The sequence below is a fragment of the Schistocerca gregaria genome, chromosome 2 (assembly GCF_023897955.1).
Source record: "Schistocerca gregaria isolate iqSchGreg1 chromosome 2, iqSchGreg1.2, whole genome shotgun sequence".
Taxonomy (NCBI): domain Eukaryota; kingdom Metazoa; phylum Arthropoda; class Insecta; order Orthoptera; family Acrididae; genus Schistocerca; species Schistocerca gregaria.
In genome coordinates this window covers 25,730,334-25,755,958 of record NC_064921.1, presented here as the reverse complement: position 1 = coordinate 25,755,958, position 25,625 = coordinate 25,730,334, and positions in this window count along the sequence as shown.

The window sequence follows — 25,625 nt, the reverse complement described above, 5'->3', positions numbered from 1 at the left end:
TGTGATGTATCTGACCCCAGGAATGTGTCAATAAAGTTTCCCCTTCCTGGGACAATGAATTCACGGTGTTGTTATTTCAATTTCTAGGAGTGTACATAGCTGAACAGAAAATACTAACCGTTTTTATTAATTATCAGGTCCACGGATAGTGTGTTTGCGTGAGCTGAGTAATTTTTTGTCGCGTTAGTGTTCGGTTTCGTCTTACCATTGTCTGCTAGTAACAGTGCTGATATTGGCGTTCATTTGTTTGTGTCACTTCTTTCTGTGGAGTAGTTTAGTCTCGTGGCTAAAATTTCCCTGCAGCTGTGGTCTGGGATGTTGGTAAACATGGAAGCCAACAGGACGTATGAGAAGTGTGAGTGACGAAGCAAGAGGCACTCTCTTGGATGTGGTGCAATATCACATTCCACTTGATTGCAGCCTCGCGATGCTAGCAAACCACGGAACAGTTTTCACGAAACAGCAGAAAGCTTAGCTTCCAGAGCAGAGCAGCTGACCGATGTAAAAGAGAATCAAGAAAACATAAGTAACTTCCTCATATAAGGCAGGAGAACCAAAAGAATGTTGAGAGACTACAAACAAAGCTGGAACTCTACGACCAAAAGATTGGTTGTCAGATCGCAGGAAATATGTGCGATTTGGTGGCCGAAATTGTAAGGATAAAAGGGAGAGATTTTTGAAAGCCTGGGTGAAATGGGAAACTCATGTGATGAGCGAGTTGCCAGTGTCGACACGCGAGTAGCTACAAAAATGGGGAACATCGCACGCGTGGATAACGAAAAGGAATCTTGCGTGCAGTAGACCAGGCAACAAATCGGCAATTAATCAGCATAGAATCAAAAGCACATGCTCTCGAAAACAAGATGTTCCCAGTGGCAAAAAGAAGTGTCCTTGCTAAGCAAATCGTACTAACGAGTTTGGATGCTGTGTTTCCGTTGTAGAATACGAACATTCCATTTTCTAGATTCAAACACGGAGCATCCACCAAGAAGGCACACCTAAAGACTTTAGACGCCTATCTGCCTGCTAAAAGTGACGGAGTTTAATCGCGGAGGAGGCGTCCACCAGGAGGAAGCTGACTTGTTTAACGTGACGATTTACGAGAGATTTCTACGCCAGTTTTCTGGTGACGTAATGAACCCCGCCACACCAGCACACGCGTAGATGAAAGTGTGTTGAGGACAGTATGCGCCACTGTAGCACCAACCCATGGCAATGTACGCTACTCATTTTGTTATTCTGACAGCTGAGGAGTGGTCTTTTGTGCATGTTTCCCTGCTGTCATTGGACAACACTGAGGAGTGAGAGAAAGAGAAGACAGCATACGCTAGCGCACAGAGGATTGAATAATAAATTAAATAAAAATAAATCAGTTTTAAATCAGACTAAAAAAATTTTAAAATAATTTATCCAAATTTATCGTAACCGCTACAGACAGTCCCGAAAATTTGTATTTCTGAATTTTGGTATCTACAACAATCCTTGTAATTTTTATAACAAAAAACCCAGGGTGCATGCAGTTGTAAGGTGTCTTTTTTAGATCTGTTCGTGTTAGTGGTTTAGAGATACGAACCTTAATTGGATACGTAAAACTGGCCCCATATATCTGACAGAATTAAATGATTAACCCACCAAATAATGAGCGAAGAGTTCGTTACCTATGAAACTAAATTAGAATCTCACTCTTCGACAATAAGCTAATGCCTTGGCAAACCTTCGCATTGGATCAGGGATGTAATGCAATTGAATGTGTATCTGTATGAAACGATATACCGTACATTGATTGCAAAGGTTTGTTCAAGAGGATAGAGAATGGTACTTGTTTGCATCTATGGCCGAAGTTGAAAACATGCTGAAGCCCTGCCTAAATTCATCCTAGTCTGCAGAGTGAAGATGGAAGTTACTGAACATCGTTAACAATGAGCTGTCGCTTCTAGATCTCAACATACTCATAATCTGCTAGTGTTGGCTGAAGTTGCCGCAGAATCAGTCAGTGGCTCTGCACCAACGAATTACGTCTAAGTTCAGCTCTGCTGGGTGAGAGCCGAAGTAAAGTAATCCGGATAAGGTGCTTGCCCATCGATGCCGAAATCACGACCGTCTGCTTGCGAAGTCTGTCGGAAAATTCTTCCTGTCAATACACTGAAATAAGCAGTTTGCCTGCGAATTATGCTGGAGAAGTAACTGTCTGCGGTGGCCTTCCAACAAGGAAGACTCATTCCCTGAGTTTTTCTGCCCTAATGTAATTTTGATTGGCTGAATGATAAATATTGCGACTGGTGAGCACGAAGAAGTTACCTGAAAAGGTGCTGGTATTCCTCCTTCACAGTTATTTCCAGTGGTTAACCGCTGACAAATTCAGTTACGCTTAACTCTACAAAGCTGTCCTTCACTCTCGCTCTCTCTGTCTACGTTCACATACCAGCGAATAAGTGTGGGCTGTACGCCCCCGGTAGCTGAGTGGTCAGCGCGACAGAATGTCAATCCTAAGGGCCCGGGTTAAATTTTCTCCGCTCTGGGACTGGGTGTTGTGTTGTTCTACTCATCATCATTTCATCCCCATCGACGCGCAAGTCGCAAATCGAAATACTTGCACCCGGCGAACGGTTTACCCGACGGGAGGCCCTAGTCACACGACATTTATTTAGTGTGGGCTTCTACAAGAAGAGCGAGCCGTGGAGACGACTCCTTATCGATTCTTCCCTGTCATCCGTTGTCATATCTGTCTATCGCGCCACACTGCCCTTTGCGCATCTGTATCGATACAACTTGTGAAGCAACCTCTCTGGTGGTGCACCGAGGAAGAGGCGGCGGAGGCGGCAGCTGCGGCGGAACGCTGAGGGAGCCAGTATGAGGAGAGCAAGCAAACGGCTGGGTACGCCGGACATGGACGGCTAGCGGCCCGGACCACCAGCAGCAGCTATGTTTTCCTGGTGACTCTTCTGGTCACGGCCTTAGCGTTTTTCGCCTGCTGCAAGTTATGGGGAGGGGGGGGGGGGAGGACAGTGTCCAGTTGTAAGAATTCTATTCGTCTTGAGGTCCGTTGGTGTATGATTCAGGCGATTCACTGCTGTGTGCGAATGGATATTTAATGCTGTCCTGACGATATTAACCTTGACTTCTTTACCGTTTACACCCCTCGTGCACAGTGGTCGTAGTTCGAGAGCTTCTAGCTTTGCCTCGTGTTGGTGCCTTCCTGAAGGGCTGAATTTAGTGTGATTATTGATGGAGCCCCCTTTTTTCTATTTATTGTTATCTGTTATTAATTGTGTGTGTATGTTTTCAGTGCCTCCCTGTTTGTGAACTTGTCTCGAGGAGTGGGGACTGGCCTAAGCACAGTAATTCAGTCTGTCTGTTGGAACGAGCAACTTAAGTTAAATTCTCTTGTGTAATTTACGCCCTCTATTCTTGTTCAAAATTATACATTTTCCCTCGGAACATCGTGATTATTAGAGCAACTCTACTTACCAGCTTTCCCTCAACCATTAGGGAGTCATCGTTTCTTTTTTTATTTTTATTTTTTTCACCTGGATGTATACTAAGCTGCCGATGTACTGGTTTCACCTTGTACCCTCTAGAGGCACCTTTTTGTTATTAATTTTATAAAAATTTTGGTTAAAGAAAGAGGGGAAATATTTTGTATCAATAGCATATTCAAATGTTACTATGCCTTTTATGAAGTTACTCATTGTACCATTAATTGTAGCAGTTGCTGTGATTAGCAACATAACTTCGTAGTGTGCAGATATGGGAATAGGTCCAAAGGTCTCATTTTTGCTATGCTTTTAATGTGTATTCCTATTGTTCTTTATTATGTGTGTCTCTGTTATACATTTTGACATATTTGCTCTTTGGTTGTTGTTTGTGTTTGTTAAGAGGTATACTGATCATTACTTTGTTTAATATTATTTGTCGTTATTTGTATGAATGAAATTAAATGACGAATGACTTTCCTACTTTCCGTTGCCCCCTCACACGCCCTTATCCTTCCATCCTGTTTGTTTTTACTGCCCATTCTGTTTAAGTTAACTAGTAGTGGCTACTTCTACAGCTCTTTAAACATTATATCTTGCGGGACCTGTGGGCCTTAGCGGTGTCTCACGGTTTTCAAAGGAACCGCAAACTTTTCTGTTCCCGTTCCACTCTCTCGGATATTATCTTCACTACCTGTATAATTCGGCGAATTTTGTCTGCAGATCTGTCCACAATATAAGTTCTTCTGGGAATCTTTCAAAACAGCACACATATCTCGACCACACGCAGCTCACTAAGAACCGTCCTCTTCGTCCGCCACAATCTCTATTGTCAATTTGGAGGGTCCGGTGGCAAGGCGGCTTTCGTCGAAGTACAGTCCCGTGTAGGATACATGGAAGGGCGCTTGCACGTGTGCCTGCAGGTCTTCTGCGAATTCTGGAAGTGTGTTTCCTTCCCTGCCGGCTCTTATGAGCCACAGGGTGTCACCTCCCTCGCTGCCAGGTACAGTTCGCTTCCATAGAGGATACTTATTTAAGTGGCTACACAGTTCAGTACAGGAAATTGTAATCCACGTAGTAAGGTGCTGGCTATCATTGGTACTTCATACATTTATCATAAGGGATTAAGTTACTTCGGTCTGACTGGTCTTTTTATTTTGGCTTTCACGTCACTTATTGGACACACAAAAGGAAAAATCTGTCATATGGCACAAAACATCACAGCTCTATGAATATTTCAGCTTATGACTGTTATCTGTTGCATGCGCTCCACGTTCCTCGGTACAGGTCTTACTAGTACTATCACAGCTATTAAAAATTCACTACCACAGGTTTTCAGAAGTATCTGTAAGGAATTACAATTCTGTATGGAAGTTGTTGTGATTGGCAGAAGAGCCAACACCGTGTTACTAGGTGCCGAATGGCACGCGTTTTAGCTCACGCAGGCTGGCGTGAGGTCTGGAACAGGACAAGGAAATTAGAATTTAGAAACAACGGACGTAGCTGGTGGAATACTTAACTTTAATCCATTAATGGAGAACGTCGCTCTTGACGGTACATGGTTCACAATATCAATAGTAACTGATAATGGCGCCTTTCTAGGTCGTAGCAAATGACGTAGCTGAAGGCTATGCTAAACTATCTTCTCGGCAAATGAGAACGTAAGTAGGCAGTGAACCATCGCTAGCAAAGTCGGCTGTACAACTGGGGCGAGTGCTAGGAAGTCTTTCTAGACCTGCCGTGTGGCGGCGCTCGGTCTGCAATCACTGATAGTGTCGACACGCGGGTCCGACGTATACTAACGGACCGCGGCCGATTTAACGGCTGCCACCTATCAAGTGTCATGTCTGGCGGTGACACCACAGAAGTGTTTTGTAGTGTTTAGGCCAGTTTAAATATGTATTACATTAAAATGGTATTTTATTTTAGTAATTATTTTCGGTTGTGCGTGAAATTTATCGACGGATTTTAACCTTTTTGATGAGATTATATGTCAGCTGTGGCTGTGAAAACTGGCGATTTGGCAACGCTGGAAATTCCATTGAGTCTGATACCGTTGCTCAGTCGAGATGGCGTCATGGACTGGTGAACATTGCGGTATTGCAGTGCAGGCGTTTTACAAAAATAACAGCATCTACGTGGCCACGCATGGTGCTGATTATAATCTTGCAGTCGTATTGGTAAATGTTGTCAAAGTGTGTGTTCAGAACGTTGAAGACACGGGCGTTACGGTGCGAAAGAGGTGGGGAACTGAAGGACGCATTTGCACAGCAGAAAATGTTGCAAGACTGGAAGAAGCCTTCAGGTGAAATCCCAGTCATTCTGCATGGAGGCGTGCACTGACGGAACTTCGGTACCGTCCATACAAGATTCAGGTAGTGTAAAAATTGAATGTTGCCGATCATTCAAGCGACTACGCTTTTGTTGGATATTATTGGAATTCACGAATTGCAACCGAGGCCCGTGCTACAATCCGACCATGAGCCATGAGGCCCATTTTTATGTGTCAGCTATTGTTAACAAGGAAAACTTTAGATACTGGCCACATGAAATACCCGAAATGCTTCATGAAAGGCCACTTCAAAGTCAGTAAGTGGCAAGGCTGTGCGGCCCGATGTCGTTTGGGCCCATAGGGCCTTTATGTTGGAAGATGATCGCATCAGCGCTGTTACTGTCGGTACGTTCACATGTGCTGCGAATGCACGCGCCGCACCTTGGGGGTTTCATCTCAAACCCAAGAGCGGGAATATCTCCTGGCTTTCAAGTCCCTCTAATCTTTCAGAGAGTGCTTTCTTCCTCTGCGGTCATTCTAAATCTTACAACTCCCTGTGCGACACCACACACCTTCCACGAATTGAAGGATAAAATTCGGAACGATGTTAGTGGAATTCCAATGCCAGTCGCGTATGGAGTGATGTACAAATCCCTAAAAGGCTTGAAATGTGTGAGGAAATGGCGGCCACCTAATGATGCCATTTTCAAGTAATGGGTGTTTTAAAATGAAAGCGTAGTAATTTCGTGTTGTCTTTCTTTTACATTGTTGTGAATAAATTCGAATCGGATGGTGAAGGTTTCAAAATCACTCGTTTCACTGCCACACCTGTTATTCACACCTGCTTTTTACTCAAGGCTTCTCTCATGTAAGCGAATGTCATATGTATTGCACACATTTCGTTCTCCCCTCTCTCTGTCAATCTTCTGTTCTGCCCTAACTCTGATCAGCCGTGCCCTTTCACTCGCATACCACCTGGTACACATCCTGGTACCGTCAGCAACACGCCAGTTCTGCTGGGCAGCCTAAATGCCAGGAGTTATCAACCTTCCCCACACCCTAACCGAACAGTCTGACAAGAAAGAAAATTAATGGTATATTGATATCCATTTTTCAGCGCCGTTTAAAATTTCCAGTGTATAGTTTATTGGAACGTTAGTTTAAAGTGAGTTGCAAAATTTGTACCATACAGTTAGAGAGGCAGACAATAAAGCGACCTAATTAAAACGTACTAATTATGGGCCCCCTGGCACGAGGGCGGCGCTTGATCTGCCGTTTGATGTCCTTCTTTTGATCGGAGCAGTATGGAGAGGCAACGCCGTGATGCTTTAATATCTGAGGGGTTACCGATCCATTTAGACCGAGGGGGGGCACATGGCACACTGCCTTCGTATAAGGAACCCAAGAAAATTCTCATAGACGGTGCACATAGGATTCGAGATAATTTATTATAAGGAACAGGGGTCCAGACGAGAAAAGTTTGTTATCCCCAGGTCGTGACGAAAGGGAATCTGACGGACGTGTTGCGACTGCAGCAGATATTTATGTGGTTCAGAGGGCCAGAGGCCGTTAATGAGTACGCTTCCATGACACTTCACGCCATCCATCCGAATACAGAAGTCACATGCCGAGAACAACATGATGACACGCAGCATAACATCCCAATCGAATAACGCACACAAGCACTTGAAACAAAACGCTGCGATGACTGGAGCTGGTGCTGGGAACTAACACAATATGAGACACAAGAGAACGAGATGGGAGATCCCAGGTTGCCCGTCAGTCACCTCAAGAGCGGAAACTTTGAACCTGCACGAAGGCTGGGAGGCGTGGTTGCACCGCGTTGGTCCGTCATGTGGCGGAATTGCAAATTGCTCCCCCCCCCCCCCCCTCCCGCCAATGACCAATGACACATCCGATACGATGGAAAGTTCAGTGTCCTGCAGAACAGAGTGAGCGAGGCGAGTAACAAAAACAAATTAGTGAAGCAGGAGCAGCCACGGGACATTGTTTCGGGCAGGCAGTCAGAAATGAATTGGTACGGCAGAGCGTCAGGGAAGAAACTTCTGGAGGCGTCCCAACAAATTGTCGGCTGAAACTTCAAACTTTGAGTCAAATCCCTGCTTTAATTCCACTGTTTATTGTCACTGTGACACGCTGATTTCCTATTCCATATCGAATGTATTTATTTTTTGGTCACAAGCTTGGATCATTGAGTATGTGACTGCTTTTTCTTTTCCACGCTTCATCCTTCTGGTATATACCCTGACACTGCTTCTGAGAGCAGATTACTGAGGACGCTCTCCACTAGAAGTGCAAACACAGGAAAGCCGTGTCAGCCACCCAAACCGTGTGAAGAACTGAGGTCGGCAGTCAGCAAGTGCGGAGGAAAGAACGAGTTAGACGTCCATGGCGTCAGCTTAAAGCCGTAGAACATGGAAGACGAAAATTGCCAACGGTCACCTTCCCGCTGCAGAATCAACGAGGTGTTCGACACTTTGCGCCCATCTCGGATGTGCTGCATAAGCCTTCTAGCTAAACTGACTCGATCGAGTGAAGACCTAGTCCAATTTCCCTGCAACGTGCCCAATAACTTAAAATTTTCTATGCCTAGTCAATTCGGCGCCAAGATTTATATTTATGTAGATGATATAAGAGGAAACATGGTCTTTCTGGAGCACAAAAAAGTGAATATGTTCCTGTTTATTTAAAAGATTGACTGAAAACTGGAGTTTTAGCTACCTCACTCTACCTTCCCCAGTATTGTTTTTTCTAAGAAAGGGATGCAGCTCACCTCAATCTCCCACTAGCTTTCGTAAGCATAACTCACAAACACTTGTCCATCTCATACCCATGCACTGCCAGTTGCCCTTTCTCACTCACTCATTCAAAAAAAAAAAAAAAAAAAAAAAAAAAATGGTTTAAATGGCTCTGAGCACTATGGGACTTAACATCTGTGGTCATCAGTCCCCTAGAACTTAGAACTACGTAAACCTAACTAACCTAAGGATATCACATACATCCATGCCTGAGGCAGAATTCCAACCTGCGACCGTAGCAGTCGCGGGGATCCGGACTGAGCGCCTAGAACCGCTAGACCACCCCGGCCGGCCTCACTCATTCCGCCTAGCTCGTTGTCATTAAATCTTTGCGTCTCTCTGGCATTGTCTCCTGTGTCACAGCCATAGTCCCATTTGTTCTGCCCTAATACAACAATCTCCTCTTAGTCTCCCTCTTTCTTTCTCTGTTTCTCTCTAACATTGTCATTGTCTCCTTCGCCCTTTATATGACATAATCATAGTCTACAGCCTTCAGTATTTATTACTTTTCCGTCTCTTTGCCATTCCCACTGCCTTTTCTCTCTCATAATCAGAAAGCGCGAATATGTTTGCATACCAAAATATTTGGGAAAATGGTTCAAGGCGCTGAGGAAGGTTGAATGGGGCAGTTGGTACCCCACCTTCCAGACACTGTCTTTGAAATAAATAGGAACATATTCGCATTATTTGTCCTCCGATAGGAGCATTTTTGTGTTGGTTCCCTTCTTTCTCCTGCAGCAGCAGGGCATTTAACTTACATGGAAAGAACTATATTGTCCGGTATAACTTAGATAGTTTACTTGCGTGAGAGTGAAATAAAGCAAAATAAAATTTTCACCTTAGAGCGGAATTCATGAGCAAAAAAATTTTTTCATGTGCTTTAACACTACAATAGTGGGTCCCCAGATATTAACGGAAATTCTTTACAAAGTACTTCTCTGTACTTAGTCACTTTATAATTTGCGTTATTGCCTCACACCGTATTTTTCGTGCGTATTTTACTTGTAAAATTAGAGACTAACTTTGAACATCTGTATCTCTAAAACGGATAAGGATACGAAGAAAATTTGGAAGGTTGTTTTAGATCGTGATCTTAGGAAGAAATCGTAAAAATTTAAGCCAATTGCTGTGTATAGCCGCCTCTGAATCCACGGCTGTGTTTTGGCACCCAAAAAGAAGTTTTTAGGATACAGATTTCTGAAAAAGGGCAGATGGCTCTTCTAGATAAATGCTTACACATTAAAAATTTGAGAAATTTGCTGCAGTTATGTGTTATTTATATTTCGCCTCATACCGGATTTTACTTGTTGTACTAGCATAATTTAGTACTAGCATAATTTTCAGACTCTGTATCTTTGAACAGGTAAAGATAACAAGAAAATATGCGTTGTTGTTCGAGATCGGGAACTTAGGAATACATCATAAAAGCTTTAGCCATTTTCTATACATAATCGTCTTGGAATCCTCACCTAGGGTTTGATCCACTGGTAACGGCGAAAATGTAGTAAAAATAAACCCTTTGGAGTGGTTTGCCAAGGAACCAACCACGAACCAAAGGCGCCTGCAATAGTTCCGTAAGCGTACCAGATATCACATAAAACGCAAAAAAAAAAGAAAAACCCAACGTCTTTGGTCCATTAACTTAAGCAGGAGGAAGCGTGTAATATTCATATTTTGAACCCGTCCTGTGCGGTAGTGACACTAAGAAGATCCTTCTGTTGGGTACACAAATGACCCGTAGCCCACCTGTATCACCCATAGAACCCAAGGTATGAGCACTGGACAATCCAGTTTTTATGAGCTGTGTTTTGGAACATATTAGGTACGCATACTGTCCCTTGCATACCGATTATAAAAAAGTACATGTTTCCATATTTTAAGCTTTTAGTGATTTGTTTGTCATATTTCAAATAACAATATTTGGTCGTCCAGGCCTCTCACTGGTCAGTTTTAATTCCATTAAAGGCACGAGCTGACGTTACTCACTACCCCTTAGACGCCTTTCTTTCAAAGCGACACATCAGTCATCTGCAATGAATGACACATAAATAAATACTGGTCAGGAAGTTGTAAGGCTGCGAGTTGGGATTTCAGTAATGAATTATTCACTTACAAATTTTCACTAAGCAGCAAGAAACAACTAGCAGTAACAACTGGAATTGGCATTGCGGTCTAACGCACGGCTTTCTGGGCGGGAAGGAGCGCCGGTTCCCGGCACGAATCCGCCCGGTAGATCTGTGTCGAGGTCCGGTGAGCCGGCCAGTCTGTGGATGGTTTTTAGGCGGTTTTCCATTTGCCTCGGCAAATGCGGGCTGGTACCCCTTATTCCGCCTCAGCTACACAATGTCAACGATTGATGCGCAAACAGGTTCTCCACGTACGCGTACACCACCATTACTCTACCAAGCGAACATAGGGGTTACACTCGTCTGGTGTGAGACGTTCCCTGGGGGGTCCACCGGGGGCCGAACTGCCCAATAACCCTGCGTTCGGTGTGGGGCGGTGGAGGAGTGAAGTGGATTGCGGTAGTCGTCGTCAGGTTGGGGACCACTGCGGCTGCGGCGGCGGCGACGGAGCCTCCCCGTCGTTTCTAGGTCCTCGGTTAACATAACATAACGACTAGAAAAACCAGTTTTACGTAAGTGCTTTTAATGATAGTCAGGAACATTTCAGTAGAGTTAGTAGCATAGCACTTTTCCAGGATGGGAAGTCATTTACAGACAGTGAAGTAAAATTTCGTTTCCTAAAGGGAGTGTAACTGTGTCGTTTCTCCTCACATTATATAATGAAGTTTGTTGTTAGTTGTAATCTCGGGAGTGTCGCAAATGATGCATTTATCTGTTAGAGAAATGCTACCCGTCAAAATTGACTCTAACATTAGTTCAATTTCGTCAAATTATCGTACTGGTGACTAGCTTTTAATGTCGGGAAGTTATGGACTTTAGATAATAAAAAAGCTTACCTTCCTTTGAGTACAGGTTTAATGGGTCACAAATAAAATCAGTCATATCACATAAACGTCTTGGAAATAATTTATGTTTCATGTTTACTGTACACTGGGTGTAAAACTAGCATTAATTATTTAAGATGGTGTGTCCAATAATATTCAACATGTGCAACAGTCAAGAGGGTCTAAAAAGAGTGGAAGACCAAAAACGAAGGGCTCAAATAAAAAAGCGTAAGAAGGGGATGTAATTTTTCACCCCTGCTGTTCAACTGCTGTTCAATCTATACATCGAAGAAACAATGATGGAAATAAAAGAAAGGTTCAGGAGTAGATTCAAAAATCCAAGGTGAAAAGATATCACTGACACGATTCGCTGATGACATTGCTATCCTTATTAAAAGGGAAGAAGAATAACATTATCTGCTGAATGTCGTGAACAGTCTAGTGTGTGTAAAATATCGATTGGGAGTAATTCGAAGAAAGAGGAAAGCAATTTAGCAGAACTGGGAACAACGAGAAGCTTTCCATCAAGACTGAGGATCACGAAGTGCATGAGGTTAAGAAATTCTGCTACCTAGACAGCAAGACGGTCAGAGCGAGGAAATCATAGAAAGCAAACAAGCACTGGCAAAAGGGGCATTCCTGGCGAAGAAGTACACTAGTATCAAATACAGGCCTCAATTTCAGGAAGAAATGTATGAGAATCTACGTTTGGAGCACAGAATTGTACGCTAATGAAACACAGACTGTGGGAAAATTGGAATAGGAGACACTCGAAGAATTTGAGATGTCTTGCTGCAGACGAATGTTGAAACTTAGGTGGACTGATAAGGTAAGAAGCTGCGTAGAATCTAAGAGGAAAGGAATATGTGGAAAACAGTGACAAGAAGAAGAGACAGGATGATAGGATTCCTGTTAAGACTTCCATGGCACCAGAGGGAGGTTTAAGGGGTAAAGGGGTAAAAATTGTAGAGGAAAACTGAGACTGGATACATTCAGCAAAGAAGTAAATATTCCAGAATTGTAATCGAGAACAGCTGTCAACATGAGGAATGTAGATGTAAATATCCTCGGACTAGTGAAGCAACTAAAATCAGTTAATAAAAGCGAGTCTTCTAGTCCAGACTCTATACCAATTAAGTTCCTTTCAGAGTATGCTGATGCATTAGCTCCATACGTAACAATCATATACAACCGTTCGCTCGACGAAAGATCAGTGCCCAAAGACTGGAAAGTTGCACAGGTCACACCAATATTCAAGAAAGGTAGTAGGAGTAATCCACTAAATTACAGGCCCATATCGTTAGCGTCGATATGCAGTAGGATTTTAGAACATATATTGTGTTCGAACATTTTGAATTAGCTCGAAGAAAACGGTTTAGAAAATGGGTTTAGAAAACATCGTTCCTCTGAAACACAACTAGATCTCTATTCACATGAACTGGTGAGCTTATTGACAATGTATTTCAGATCGATTCCGTATTTCTGGATTCTGGGAAGGCTTTTGACACTGTACCACACAAGCGGCTCGTATGAAATTGCGTGCTTATGGAATATCGCCTCAGTTATATGACTGGATTTGTGATTTCCTGTGAGAGAGGTCGCAGTTCGTACTAATTGACGGAAAGTCATCGAGTACAACAGAAGAGATTTCTGGGGTTCCACAAGGTAGTGTTATAGGCCTTGCTGTTCCTTACCTATATAAACGGTTTTGCAGACAATCTGAGCAGCCATCTTCGGTTGTTTGCAGATGACGCTGTCGTTTATCGTCATCAGAAGATCAAAACAAACTGCAAAACGTTTTAGAAAAGATATCTGAATGGTTCGAAAAGTGGCAGTTGATCTTAAATAAAGTGAGGTCATCCACATTTGTGCTAAAAGGAACTCATTAATCTTCGGTTACACGATAAATCAGTCTAATCTAAAAGCCGTAAATTCAACTAAATACCTAGGTATTACAATTACGAACATCTTAAATTGGAAAGAACACATAGAAAATGTTGTGGGGAAGGCTAACCAAACACTGTGTTTTATTGGCAGGACACCTAGAAAATCTAACAGACCTACACACCGCTTGTCCGTTCTCTTTTAGAATACTGCTGCGCGGTGTGGGATCCTTACCAGATAGGACTGACGGAGTACATCGATAAAGTTCAAAGAAAGGCAGCACGTTTTGTATTATGGCGAAATATGGGGAGAGTCTCACAGAAAAGATACGGTATTTCGGGTGGAAATCATTAAAAGAAAGGCGTTTTTCGTTGCCACGGAATCTTCTCACGAAATTACAATGACCAACTTTCTCCTCCGAATGCGAAAATATTTTGTTGACACTGACCTACATAGGGAAGAACGATCACTACGATAAAATAAGAGAAATCAGAGCTCTTACGGAAAGATATAGGTGTTCATTTTTCCCCTCGCTATACTAGAGTGGAATAACAGTTATGAAGGTGGTTCGATGACCCTTCTGCCAGCCTCTTGTGACTTGCAGAGTACTCATGTAGATGTAGATGTAGAACTGAGGATGTAAGTTGCAAGTGCTATTCTGAGATGAAGAGGACGACACCGGAGAGGAATTGGTGGAGGGCCACCTCAAACCAGTCGTAAGTCTGAAGACTCGAAAAAAATATCTCCTGTAGTATACCTTTTCTTGAATCTGATGTATTTCATATCTTTCTTTGTGTCTTCTCTCCACTTACAATGGTAAAAGAGACAGCCATAATAACATCTGAAAAGGATGTGTATTTAGTTGGTGACAGTGTCCATTCTAAAGGCAACAAATTCTTTTTGTGGACTGACATTTTAATTGGCAAATATTGATTGGTTTGAGATTGGACATAGCCCGAAATAAGTAACCGCCTAAAATAACAACTATTTTAGATGCAACTCTGGCTGTCTCTTTTTTCATTACTATCAAAAATGAGTTCTTCTCGTAGAAGTAATAAACAGTCTATCAGTTGCCAAATGGAAGGCTTATTAAAACCTCTTTACCATGGTTTCAATGTTTATAAAAACCTTTTGTTCATAAGGAAATACTGACAACCAAAACAAGTTAACAGGTAACAAACATGTTAAAATTATATATCATCTAGTTACGAACACAAAAAAATAATAAATTACTAACACTTACTGTGTTCTATTCTGTCTTAGAGGTACATAAAAATATAGCCGAAATTAGTCACGTATAAAATCTCACGCCCATAATAATTGAAACATCCACCTCTTGGATGTTTCAGCAAGAAGATCTTATAACGGTTGCTTCTCAAGTCGCGTACAAAATTCTAAAATGAGTTGCTGTCCCACATTACCCAGGACGCTAGAGTGATGCTTTCTGCTTATGTTTGAGTGGATCCAGTACGTTGTACGCTGGAGAGGGAAAAAGTGTCACATGGCTTTCTTTTTCTTATTTTTATTGAACGAAGTGCCTGATGTTTTGTCACTGGCAAACTTACGTCGCATATGCGCCCTGAAAATCCACTAAGTGGTCATCACAAGTGAGGTTTTTGAATTTATATAATTTCTGAATAACTATCTGGATTGAATTCCACCTTCAATTCCTTCGGTTTCTCCCCCTCACGATCCCAACGATATTCCATTTTCTTGCAGAAATCTGGCTACATCTAAAATTGACTCCATTTTTACCATGTGAACGGTAAATTTATCGTCCTCAGCACAGTCTAAAATGACGCTTCGATACTAAACTGTCCCTAGAACAGGAGTCATTCAGAAATAGAAAATTTATTATCTTCGAATGTTAACAGAAAGTTTCGGAGAGAAGCTCCTTTGGCATGGTATGATGCGTCTAACCCTACAGAACGAACCACAAACCACATCAAAAAGCTCGCAAAAAAAGAAAAGAATTGTGGGAGAAGGACCTCTTGCAATGATCGATCCATTTATATGTTCATTTCGCGTACAAAAATGTTACTCCATCATCAATGGTTTCATCAGGTTATCAGCATTGTCACTAACTGCTGCTTTTAATATCTTCAATGGAACTCGTTTCAAGGTTCCAATAAGACAAAGAACACAAAATTTCGTAACTTAGTGAAGTTACTTTGACACATGCCTTCATGCTCTACGTAGCGTCTCGTCGTCCTTCATTGTGTAGTGAGCGTGTAGAATTTGAGACTTGCGAGAGTCGATTACACAGGCAACCAGAGTGGTAATAAATTAATGAAAAGCACCCACAGGGGACAGTCGCTTCCGCTAATTGGTTTCGCTTTATTAAATTAGCTGAAGCGCTACGCAGCTGTCCGCTCTGCCTTCCGTGAGAGGCGGGGGTGTAGGATGACAGACGGGCGAATCGGTTAACTCCCATTATACTTCGTTACTCCTTGGCGTGTATAAACTGCGACAGGGAGAACGTTAGACTCTGGTTGGGCAATTCTGTAACGAACAATGGCGCCAATCTCTTTCAGTTTTCTGCTATAGAGCAGTTCATAATATAACACTGCGAATACTTCACATACAGTACACACAACATTCAACAGTCTGCGAAATTATTCGACGCCGTTCACCTCTCCGTAATCTCTGTATATATAAAAGGAAATGTCGTGACTGACTGACTGAGTCATCATCGCCCAGCCCAAACCGCTAAGGACAGAAACTTGAAGTTTGGAGAGTGGATGAACCTGATAGTGTAGGCGTCGTTTAAGGAGGCATTGTCCGAAATTTCACTCCTGAAGGGGTGCGTTGAGAGGATGAAACGCTTTTTGAAAGTATATCGCTATTAAGGGAATTTTGAAGCTAAAGCTACAAAAACTGGTGTTTGGTTTCTCAGTCACAAAATAAAAAGTGCATGTTTCAGCACTTTTAGAAATTCAACCATTAAGGAGTAAAATATGGATGAAAGTTTAGTTTGAAAATCCATAATTACTAAAAACTACTAAGGGCTCTTAGGGCTACATATAAGGCAACTGGTAGTTGACTTCTAGGCTAGAAATAAAAATATACTTGTTTCAGTGTTTCTTGGAATTGAACCCTAAACAAGAGCAGTAGGAGGTGGAAATTTTTAAGAAATCCTTTCGTTACATTAAAAAAATTAAAATTAAATTTATGAAGATTCGTGCTTTACTTCTCTTTTAGATATAAAGAAGGATTTGTTAGGGGAAGGAATTGCTGTGGGAATATCTCCTCAAGAACGCAAAAGGTGTCATTAACAACTACTTTGGATTGTAGCTACCAGAATGGCTTTTTTTGGATAGAAGTACATTCCGAAAAGGCTATGCTTGTATGGCGTTAATTAGCGTGGAAAGCTTACAAGTTGTTGCAATTTGTGAACAACATATAAAATCGTTTAAATAAAAACAAAAATATCTCAGCGGACCATGCAATCTACGCGAGCGAAGCAACAGACACTTAGCTAATTTTCTATCAGTGGATATCTACTGCGTCAAATGATTAATACAATCCAGCAGGTACTTTGGGGGTACATCCTACAGGATAGGGTGGAAAAGGGCTGGCGCCTAGAGCAATACCAGCAAAATGTCGTACAGACTCATTATTTGTAGTGCCCTTATAACTGACGATATACAACGATGCTCAACGTGTACTACAGGGTGTTCCAAATGTACATATCGCTTTTAAGGCGTTATAGATTTGTTACGTAGATTTGTTACTATTGTAAATAGTACACCAAATGAAAGATCAACTCAAAAGTTTTGTTTGTATGCCTGTGCGCAATGGGAAGTGTATGGAATGACATAGAGTGACTGAATAACGTGTCGAACGAGTGCAAATCTTTCACGCTTAGCCCCAAGAAATATTTCCGCGGAAAGTTTATGGGTCTTCCTTTTTTGTTGAATCAACTGTATGTAAGTGTTGTTTCTCATCCTGATGTGCTGCAGCTATGGCCAGTGCCTCAACGGCAATAAGCTGAACCACACGTCTGTATTTGGGAGCAAGATGGTGCGCTGCGCCGCCTCACTGGCGTAGCTCAGTACGCGGCTGGTTAAACGACGCTGTGTCCGACAGGTGGACTGGGAGCCAGGGGCCGGTTAACACGGCATTGTATGACACATGGTCTGATGCGATTATGTGTATGTGCCTCCGGTAGCAGTTAATCTATCCTACTTAAGAAACAGTGTTACTGCAGCAGTTACTCCTGAAACATTGATCAAGATTTCGGAACAACTCTTCTCGCGACTCGATGTGTGATAGGTGTTCTCACTGCATAACTGCAAGAAAAACTGTTTGTGTTTCTCTTTCATTTGGTGTATTTTTTATCACTGTAAGGTGAATGTGCTACAAACCCATAAAAACCGTATATTCATTTTCAAACACCCTCTATATCCCAACCACCTCCGACATTGGTGACATTCTTAATGAGCATACAGTGTCGGTTTTCACGATCGCATATCAAAGTTTCTGATGAATCTCCCGCGCTGTATGGCCGTGGTCGAAGAAACTTATTGTTTCCTGAAGTCGCAAGACCCCACGTCGCCAAGAGCACTTCCCATGTCCAGCAAATGCCAGTAACCGAAAAGTTTCTTCGATCATGGTCTTACAGCTCGTAAAATTCATCAGCTGCGGCCCCTATGATGTTTTACACCTGGGGAGGGGGGCGGGGGTTTGCAAACTCAGTAATATCTCAGCATACCTCTGCAGTGCATGATACAATTGCTACAAAACTTTTCAAACGTGCACTTCACACAAGGAAAAAATTGCTAAGACAATGAGATCCATAGTGCTACCACGGTTGCGCGTGGTAGTGACAATGTTTGCCTTAAAAGCGTGACTAAGAAACGCCTGGAGCAATTCCAATAATATTTCGTATATACATGCTCATTAACTGTATAAAAAACTGTTGGAACAGGATATCCCAATACCCTATGCTTGGGGGTAGCGATCTACATCTATATCTACACGACTACTCTGTAATTCACATTTAAGTGCTTGGCGGAGGGTTCATCGAACCACAATCATACTATCTCTCTACTATTCCACTCCCGAACAGCGCGCGGGAAAAACGAACACGTAAACGTTTCTGTTCGGGCTCTAATTTCTGTTATTTTATTTTGATCATCATTCCTACCTATGTAGGTTAGGCTCAACAAAATATTTTCGGATTCGGAAGAGAAAGTAGGTGAGTTGGGCTCAACAAAATATTTTCGCATTCGGAAGAGAAAGTTGGTGACTGAAATTTCGTAAATAGATCTCGCCGCGACGTAAAACGTCTTCGCTGTAATGACTTCCATCCCAATTCGCGTATCATATCTGCCCCACTCTCTCCCCTATTACGTGATAATACAAAACGAGCTGTCCTTTTTGCACCCTTTCGATGTCGTCCGTCAATCCCACCTGGTAACGACCCCACACCGCGGAGCAATATTCTAACAGAGGACGAACGATTGTAGTGTAAGCTGTCTCTTTCGTGGACTTGTTGCATCTTCTAAGTGTCCTGCCAATGAAATGCAACCATTGGCTCGCCTTCCATACAATATTATGTATGTGGTCTTTCCAACTGAAGTTGTTCGTAATTTTAACACTCAGGTACTTAATTGAATTGACAGCCTTAAGAATTGTACTATTTATCGAGTAATCGAATTCCAACGGATTTCTTTTGGACTCATGTGGATCACCTCACACTTTTCGTTATTTAGCGTCAACTGCCACCCACCACACCATACAGCAATCTTCTCTAAATCGCTTTGCAACTGATACTGGTCTTCGGATGACCTTACTACACGGTATATTACAGCATCATCTGCGAAAAACCTACGAGAAATGCTCAGATTGTCACCCAGGTCATTTATTTAGGTCAGGAACAGCAGAGGTCCCAGGATGCTTCCCTGGGGAACACCTGATATCACTTCAATTTTACTCAATGATTTTCCGTCTATTACTACGAACTGCGACCTTCCTGACAGGAAATCACGAATCCAGTCGCACAACTGAGACGATACCCCATAGGCCCGCAGCTTGATTAGAAGTCGCTTGTGAGGAACGGTGTCAAAAGCTTTCTCATTGGAGCAGAACTTTCTTCAGCGATGAGGCCCGCCTCGAACTGAGGTACCATCACCGCGGCCAAGACGCGTCTGCAGACGCCCCTGACGGCGGTGGGCTACCAACCCGACTACCGGCCGCCATACGCCCCGATGTGAGTGCTGTTCCTTTTTACAGGGAGACTCCTTTGGTTGTCATACGCGCAGATCTACTGCACAGCGGTAAGTCCACGATATTGTACGCCCCATTTCGTTGCCCTTCATGGGAAGCCATCCTGGGCTCACATTTCAGCCAGACAATGTCCGCCCTCGCACGACGAGAGTTTCTGCTGCTCGTCTTCGCGCTTGCCAAAACTAACCTTGGCCAGTAAGGTCGCCATATCTCTATAAATGAGAACTTTTGGAGAATTATGGTCAGCGCGCGCTAACCAGTTCGGGATTTTAACAATCTAACATATGTTTGACATAACTTGGCACAGTATCCCCAAAGAGGGCATCAAACAATTTCATTAATCAAAGACAAGCCGAATAACAACTTGCGTAAATGCAAGATGTTCCGTGAGGGGGAACCCTTTCATCGAGACTTACTACCAAAATAAAAATAAGGATGCGATGCTGTCTTTCTACCGCGCTGCTCGATTTGTACGTCGAAGACGGTCTGGCGGACGCGAAAGAAAATTTCAGGGGGCCAATTAATGTTCAGAGAGAAAGAGCATTAATGACAACACAGGGTGAGGCTCTCAGTGTAGATGAGGAATAAACACTGGTGATATATAGTGGAAATTATAGTCTGATGAAGACAGAATATGGAATGCGAGTAAGTCAATAAAAGACGAAAGTAGTATGGACAAGCGGGAAGTACGTTAGTAACAAACTAAACGTCAAAACTCGTTGTAGATGACGTTAAGGATTCCAACAACTCATGACAGATGAAAAAAATAAGGAGGTAAGAAGTAGTCTGCAAGCGGCAGTGTTGACATTCATGGCTAAAAGATTAGTAATACTCTCAGGTGTCAATTTTAGAATGTCATGAGCACAAAATTGAATCGAAACGGAGGAAAAAGGGAAGTGAAAGGTTTCATGTGGGGTGTTACAGAAGGATGCAGTAAATTAAGTAAAAATTGAGGAACTTCTCGGCACTACCGGCGAGGAAAGTGACTAGAAGAAGGTATCTGTCGATAGGATGTATGTTCAAACATCGGAGGATTGCTTGATAGGAGGAGGAGACGTAGAGGGAAAAACTTATTACTGCTGGCATTAAATATGTTCCCAAAGCCGAACAGAATTATGTTATCTTGAACTTACACTTAGTGACTAATGTAGAACATTGTGATGAAAAATATGTCCGCGTACGATAATACTGTGCCTAGGGTATAAACTCGCGTTCTCCATCGTAGCCGGCCAACGTGACCGAGCGGCTCTAGGCGCTTCAGTCTGGAACCGCGCGACCTCTACGTCGCAGGTTCTGATCCTGCCTCGGGCATGGATGTGTGATTTCCTTACGCTAGTTAGGTTTAAGTAGTTCTAAGTTCTAGGTGAATGGTGACCTCAGACGTTAAGTCCCATAGTGCTCCGAGCCATTTGAACCATCTGGATCTCCACACTAAGTGGCTGCGTTTTATAAGGGGATGACACAACGTACGGATCACGGATTTACTTCAAAATTGTACACTTTTCTTAGTCCACTGGGGAACATAATGTGGAGATGCTTAGGCATCTTCAAGAAAAGCACGGAAGAAGTATTACGTGTCGAATATGTGCCAAATACGTGCGGCTGTGAGCGTCAGCTAGCGGCGAGCTAGTGGTTACCGTTCAAGCGTTTTCTTAAATTATATTTTTTTCAGCGCTGGTCACATTATTTCATATAAATGACATCTGAAAGGTAACGTGATGATAGACACGTGTATCTGCGTGAACTCCGCCGATTACTGTGCTTGGACGCTCATCACATGACGACCAGCGTCTTATTCTCAGAGTCGCAACGCTCTGGCAAATATTAGACGTATAAAATTTCTGTTTCGATGTTTTCGAATGTGCCTAAGTAGTACGCCTTACTACTTGCACATTATGTTGTCTTTATGGACTACTTAAAGTGCACAAAGTTAGTCCGAACGTCGTGGCCTCCCCCTGCAAGACGAAAAGGTGGATATGTACTGCGTTTGGTACAGGAAGCCCGCAAGCCTAAGCGAATGACAGACTATATGAACGAAGAGTGAAAGTTAAATCTGGAGATCAACCTCGCGACAAAGAGCGTCTTCCCGTTTGATAAAAGCAATGAGGCGTCTGTGCAGTTGCTGAAATAACGAAAAAATGGGAATTTACGAATACTTTTCTCTCCAGGAACTGTAGCCTTGATGTCGCATGTGTAAATTAGAGAAACCTGTCCGTAATTGGAATAATGAGTTGTCCTCAAATTATCCCGCCTGAAAAACCAAATATGAATTTCCCGCTGGAGAGTGGTAAAAGAAGAACGTTTCTGTTTTTTGCGTGGTGTAATTGGCTTACGTCAACTTCTAGCCCCTAAAATAGAAATTTTTCGACAGGTTCGGGAGAGGGGTTGACATAATAATCAGAGTGACGTCACTAAGTAACCCTTTACTGAAACTAATTCCAAAGTCTTTTGCATAGCCGTAATGCTTGTACAAATACAATTTACATCCCATGGCTAACGCCCCTGAACTCGAGAGACGGAGTACCGTGTCCCCCACTACCTCATTGTCTGACACTCCTCTTCCTCCCTCTTTGCTTGCAGAATAATTTATATGCACACTGACATATGAGCCGCTGAGAATCGAAGTGGTCTAAGTCAAGAAAATTAGTTCCTCAGTTATATCAGTCAGTTTACTCATAATAATCGTTTTGTATTATCACGTAATAGGGGAGAGAGTGGGGCAGATATGATACGCGAATTGGGATGGAAGTCATTACAGCAAAGACGTTTTACGAAATTTGTTGTGGAGAAGCGACATAAAGTAAACTCCCAGACGAGCCGCTTGAGGGCGCCAAATGCGTTCTTCCTCTCACGTCAGAGTGAAATGCGTTCGCGGGAATAGTGGTATACAAAAGTGTTCAAATGTGTGTGAAATGTTATGGCACACTACTTAACCTAAATTATCCTAAGGACACACACCCATGCCCGAGGGAGGACTCGAACCTCCGCCAGGAAATAGTGGTATACGTCAAGCGATAAGTCCACGTGGTCGTGTTTTTCTGTGTTGTTCTGCTTGTTTATTTACATTCTAAAATCAATAAGGCATTGTAACAGTGGTAGTAACTATTAGCACTGCTGTCTTCCTTTAGATTTTTGACATCACTTGGTTTTATGTACATTTGGGATAAGACTTTTGGGTAAAAAGGCTGCCAGGAAGTACGTTCCCGTCTTCTAACGCATGTAGAACTCCATTCCCGTGATGCTCATCACGTAATAGCATTCACATATGGAGCAACAGGTCAAAATCGGAATTTAAAAATTGCGCTATTTTGGATAGGGATCGTAAAGAAATCAGCAAATGAGATCTCTACGGTTGACCAAATATTTATGTTATCTGCCAAACGATCAGGATTTCGGAGTCAACGAGACAAAATCAAGAACCGCTCAAATTTTCACTCCCGATGATTGGTGTAATGTCATTAGAAAGTGAAGGAGAAAACAGCCCTTTACGGTTTTTAGAATGGCCATAAATAATTTTGCCTCAACAAAGAATCTAGAGAAGTGTGTGACATTTAGAAAGAATAACACGCAAAATGAAAATTTCAATTGGCTCCACGTTCGATGGCTTCGTTTGCAGAAAGACTGCTGACATCTCGTTTTATACAAAGAATTTATTGATACAAGAATCCCTTCCAAAACTTTGGACATTACAATATCACATCGCTCTAGTGGTCGCCCTTTGGATTTGTCCTGTGCACCCATCCAGCGCAACACGCTTTCTTCAACCAACTGCCAGCTGCAAGTTCTGCTCAGGAATCTAGACTTGATATTTGTCTATTTAGAAACAACAAGTTACTTGCTATCCGTAAACTATTAGACAGACGCAATAGGTAGCGTTCTAGTATTAAACAACAAACATGCAATTATTTTAATTCAATTGGTGAGAGAAAACTGTACAATAGAAGCGACAAGAGCAGATTTACGTATACTGTATAACATTATGTAAATGTTTTATAAATAAACAACAATTATAGAGAATAAAAGACATTGTATTCATTCTCAGGTACTCACCTACACCGAAACGTTTTTAAGAAGATTGTGACAACTCATGATTTATAAGACTTAACATTTCACTAGGGGTGAATTGCTGAGACGGAAAGTGATACTCCTACATTTAGGGACTACGAAAAGGAATTTAAGATACAAGTAACTAAAATTTCTGTAACGAAAGTAAGTATAAAATTTCATTTGCAAATTTCATAAAATGGATCACAAACTATTGTAAAGCGTGAATTTATGTTAAACGAAACGCAGAACCTTTCATTTCTCAGAACTGGGAAAAACTGAATTACAGCATTTTGGCTCTCAGCGGGTCATATATCGTTTGTATAGAGCCGCTCAGAATTTTTCAGTTTAAGTTTCACATAATAGCCCTTGTTTTAGGATAGGAAACTGCTTCAATGTGTAAAATGTACGTCTTCCGTACTATCGCTGGGTATGAAACCGTCTATTTGAGATTGCTGCTGGATTGTTCGCCACTCTTCAGCAGTGTCGTACAGAGGTAGTCTTGTAGCCGTGGCAGAACTTTCAGAGCTTTACCAACCCCACACCCTACCCCAATCCACTCGCTCCCTCCGTCCCAACTCGAGAAATTGCTTTTCTGCAATTTTTATGTGCATACAATAAAGTTGTGGAACCTCTACGTAAGACGTCGGGCCTGTACACAGTCACATATACACATCAAAATTGCTGCACCAGTCTGGTACATCGCGCAAGTGGGTTGCTTTAGTGACTGTTCGTACACCAACAGGAAGGTCGCCCTTGTCGTTGTTTGTAAACATCCAGCCAGCCACAATGAGCGTTTCCTACGTGGAAAACGCTGAACTCGTGGAATGCAGCATTTCAGTTGAAAGCAACGCACCAGTAGGATAGCATAATAGAAATCTGTGACATCGATCAAGCCTTGGAAGACGAACACCACCAACGATGGGGTCGGCATCATCCGTTGAGAAGGATTGCCAATCAGGGAAGCTGCTAGACGTGTGCATCACAAAGTTATGTGTTATGGCCATCTAAACGATTCCAAATGACAGGTAGTGTTGAGAATGTACACCGCATAAGCTGTACACGTTCAGTAGGTGCACTGGATGTTAGATATCTACGACTTTTAAATCAAAGGAAACGTGTGCCGAGTGCTCCAGAACTGAATTAGGCGTTCGAAGGGCCTACAGGACGTCATACCTGCATCAAACTGTTAACAGAATCTCCACGTTTCACGGCGGTTGCAGGCACTACGTAGCACACTACAATACCATGGACTCCGTTATGGAGGAACAAGAAGTTATGCAGAATGCACGCCAGGTTTGGTGTCGCTTGTTGTTTACGGACACAACAAGGGTCTATCTGTGTGTTAAATATGTGCAATGAGGTAGATATGGAGTGATATTCCAGGATGGCATTAAATGGGGCTACCTTTCACCTTTCGTGGTTTTCGAGCGCAATCTCAGTGTTCTACAGGGAATTGTTTCAGCAACCTGTATCGCTAAAATTGTAGTGGCAGTTTTCTCTTGAAGGATGATGACTCACATGCTTATCGGGTGGTTCTTGCGGCGACGTTCATTCAGCATGCCAGGATCTTTGGAATGGAGTGGTGTGCCTGATCGCGGGACATGAAGCATTCGAACAAGTCTGGGCTTGACTGAAAGGACCTGTTTTTGGAAGTGGAAAACGCGCCATTGAAGAGTGGACAAATTGGACCAGGCTGCCTTGAGGATCTCATGGGTGGTATGCCCCCAGAATTTAAGCCTCTCGCCGACCACGGGGATGTTCCACCACGTATGCTCAGGAGCATCGTGAGAAATCTCCCGTGGGACACAGCGTATTTTTTCTTAACGCAATTTTTTTTTAATTTGACGATCTGGACGTACAGCAAATTAATATAAACACAAGCCTTAGAGCGAGTTCTTATTTTGTGTGCCATGTATTTCGACATAAAGGGTTGGCTCAAATGGTTCAAA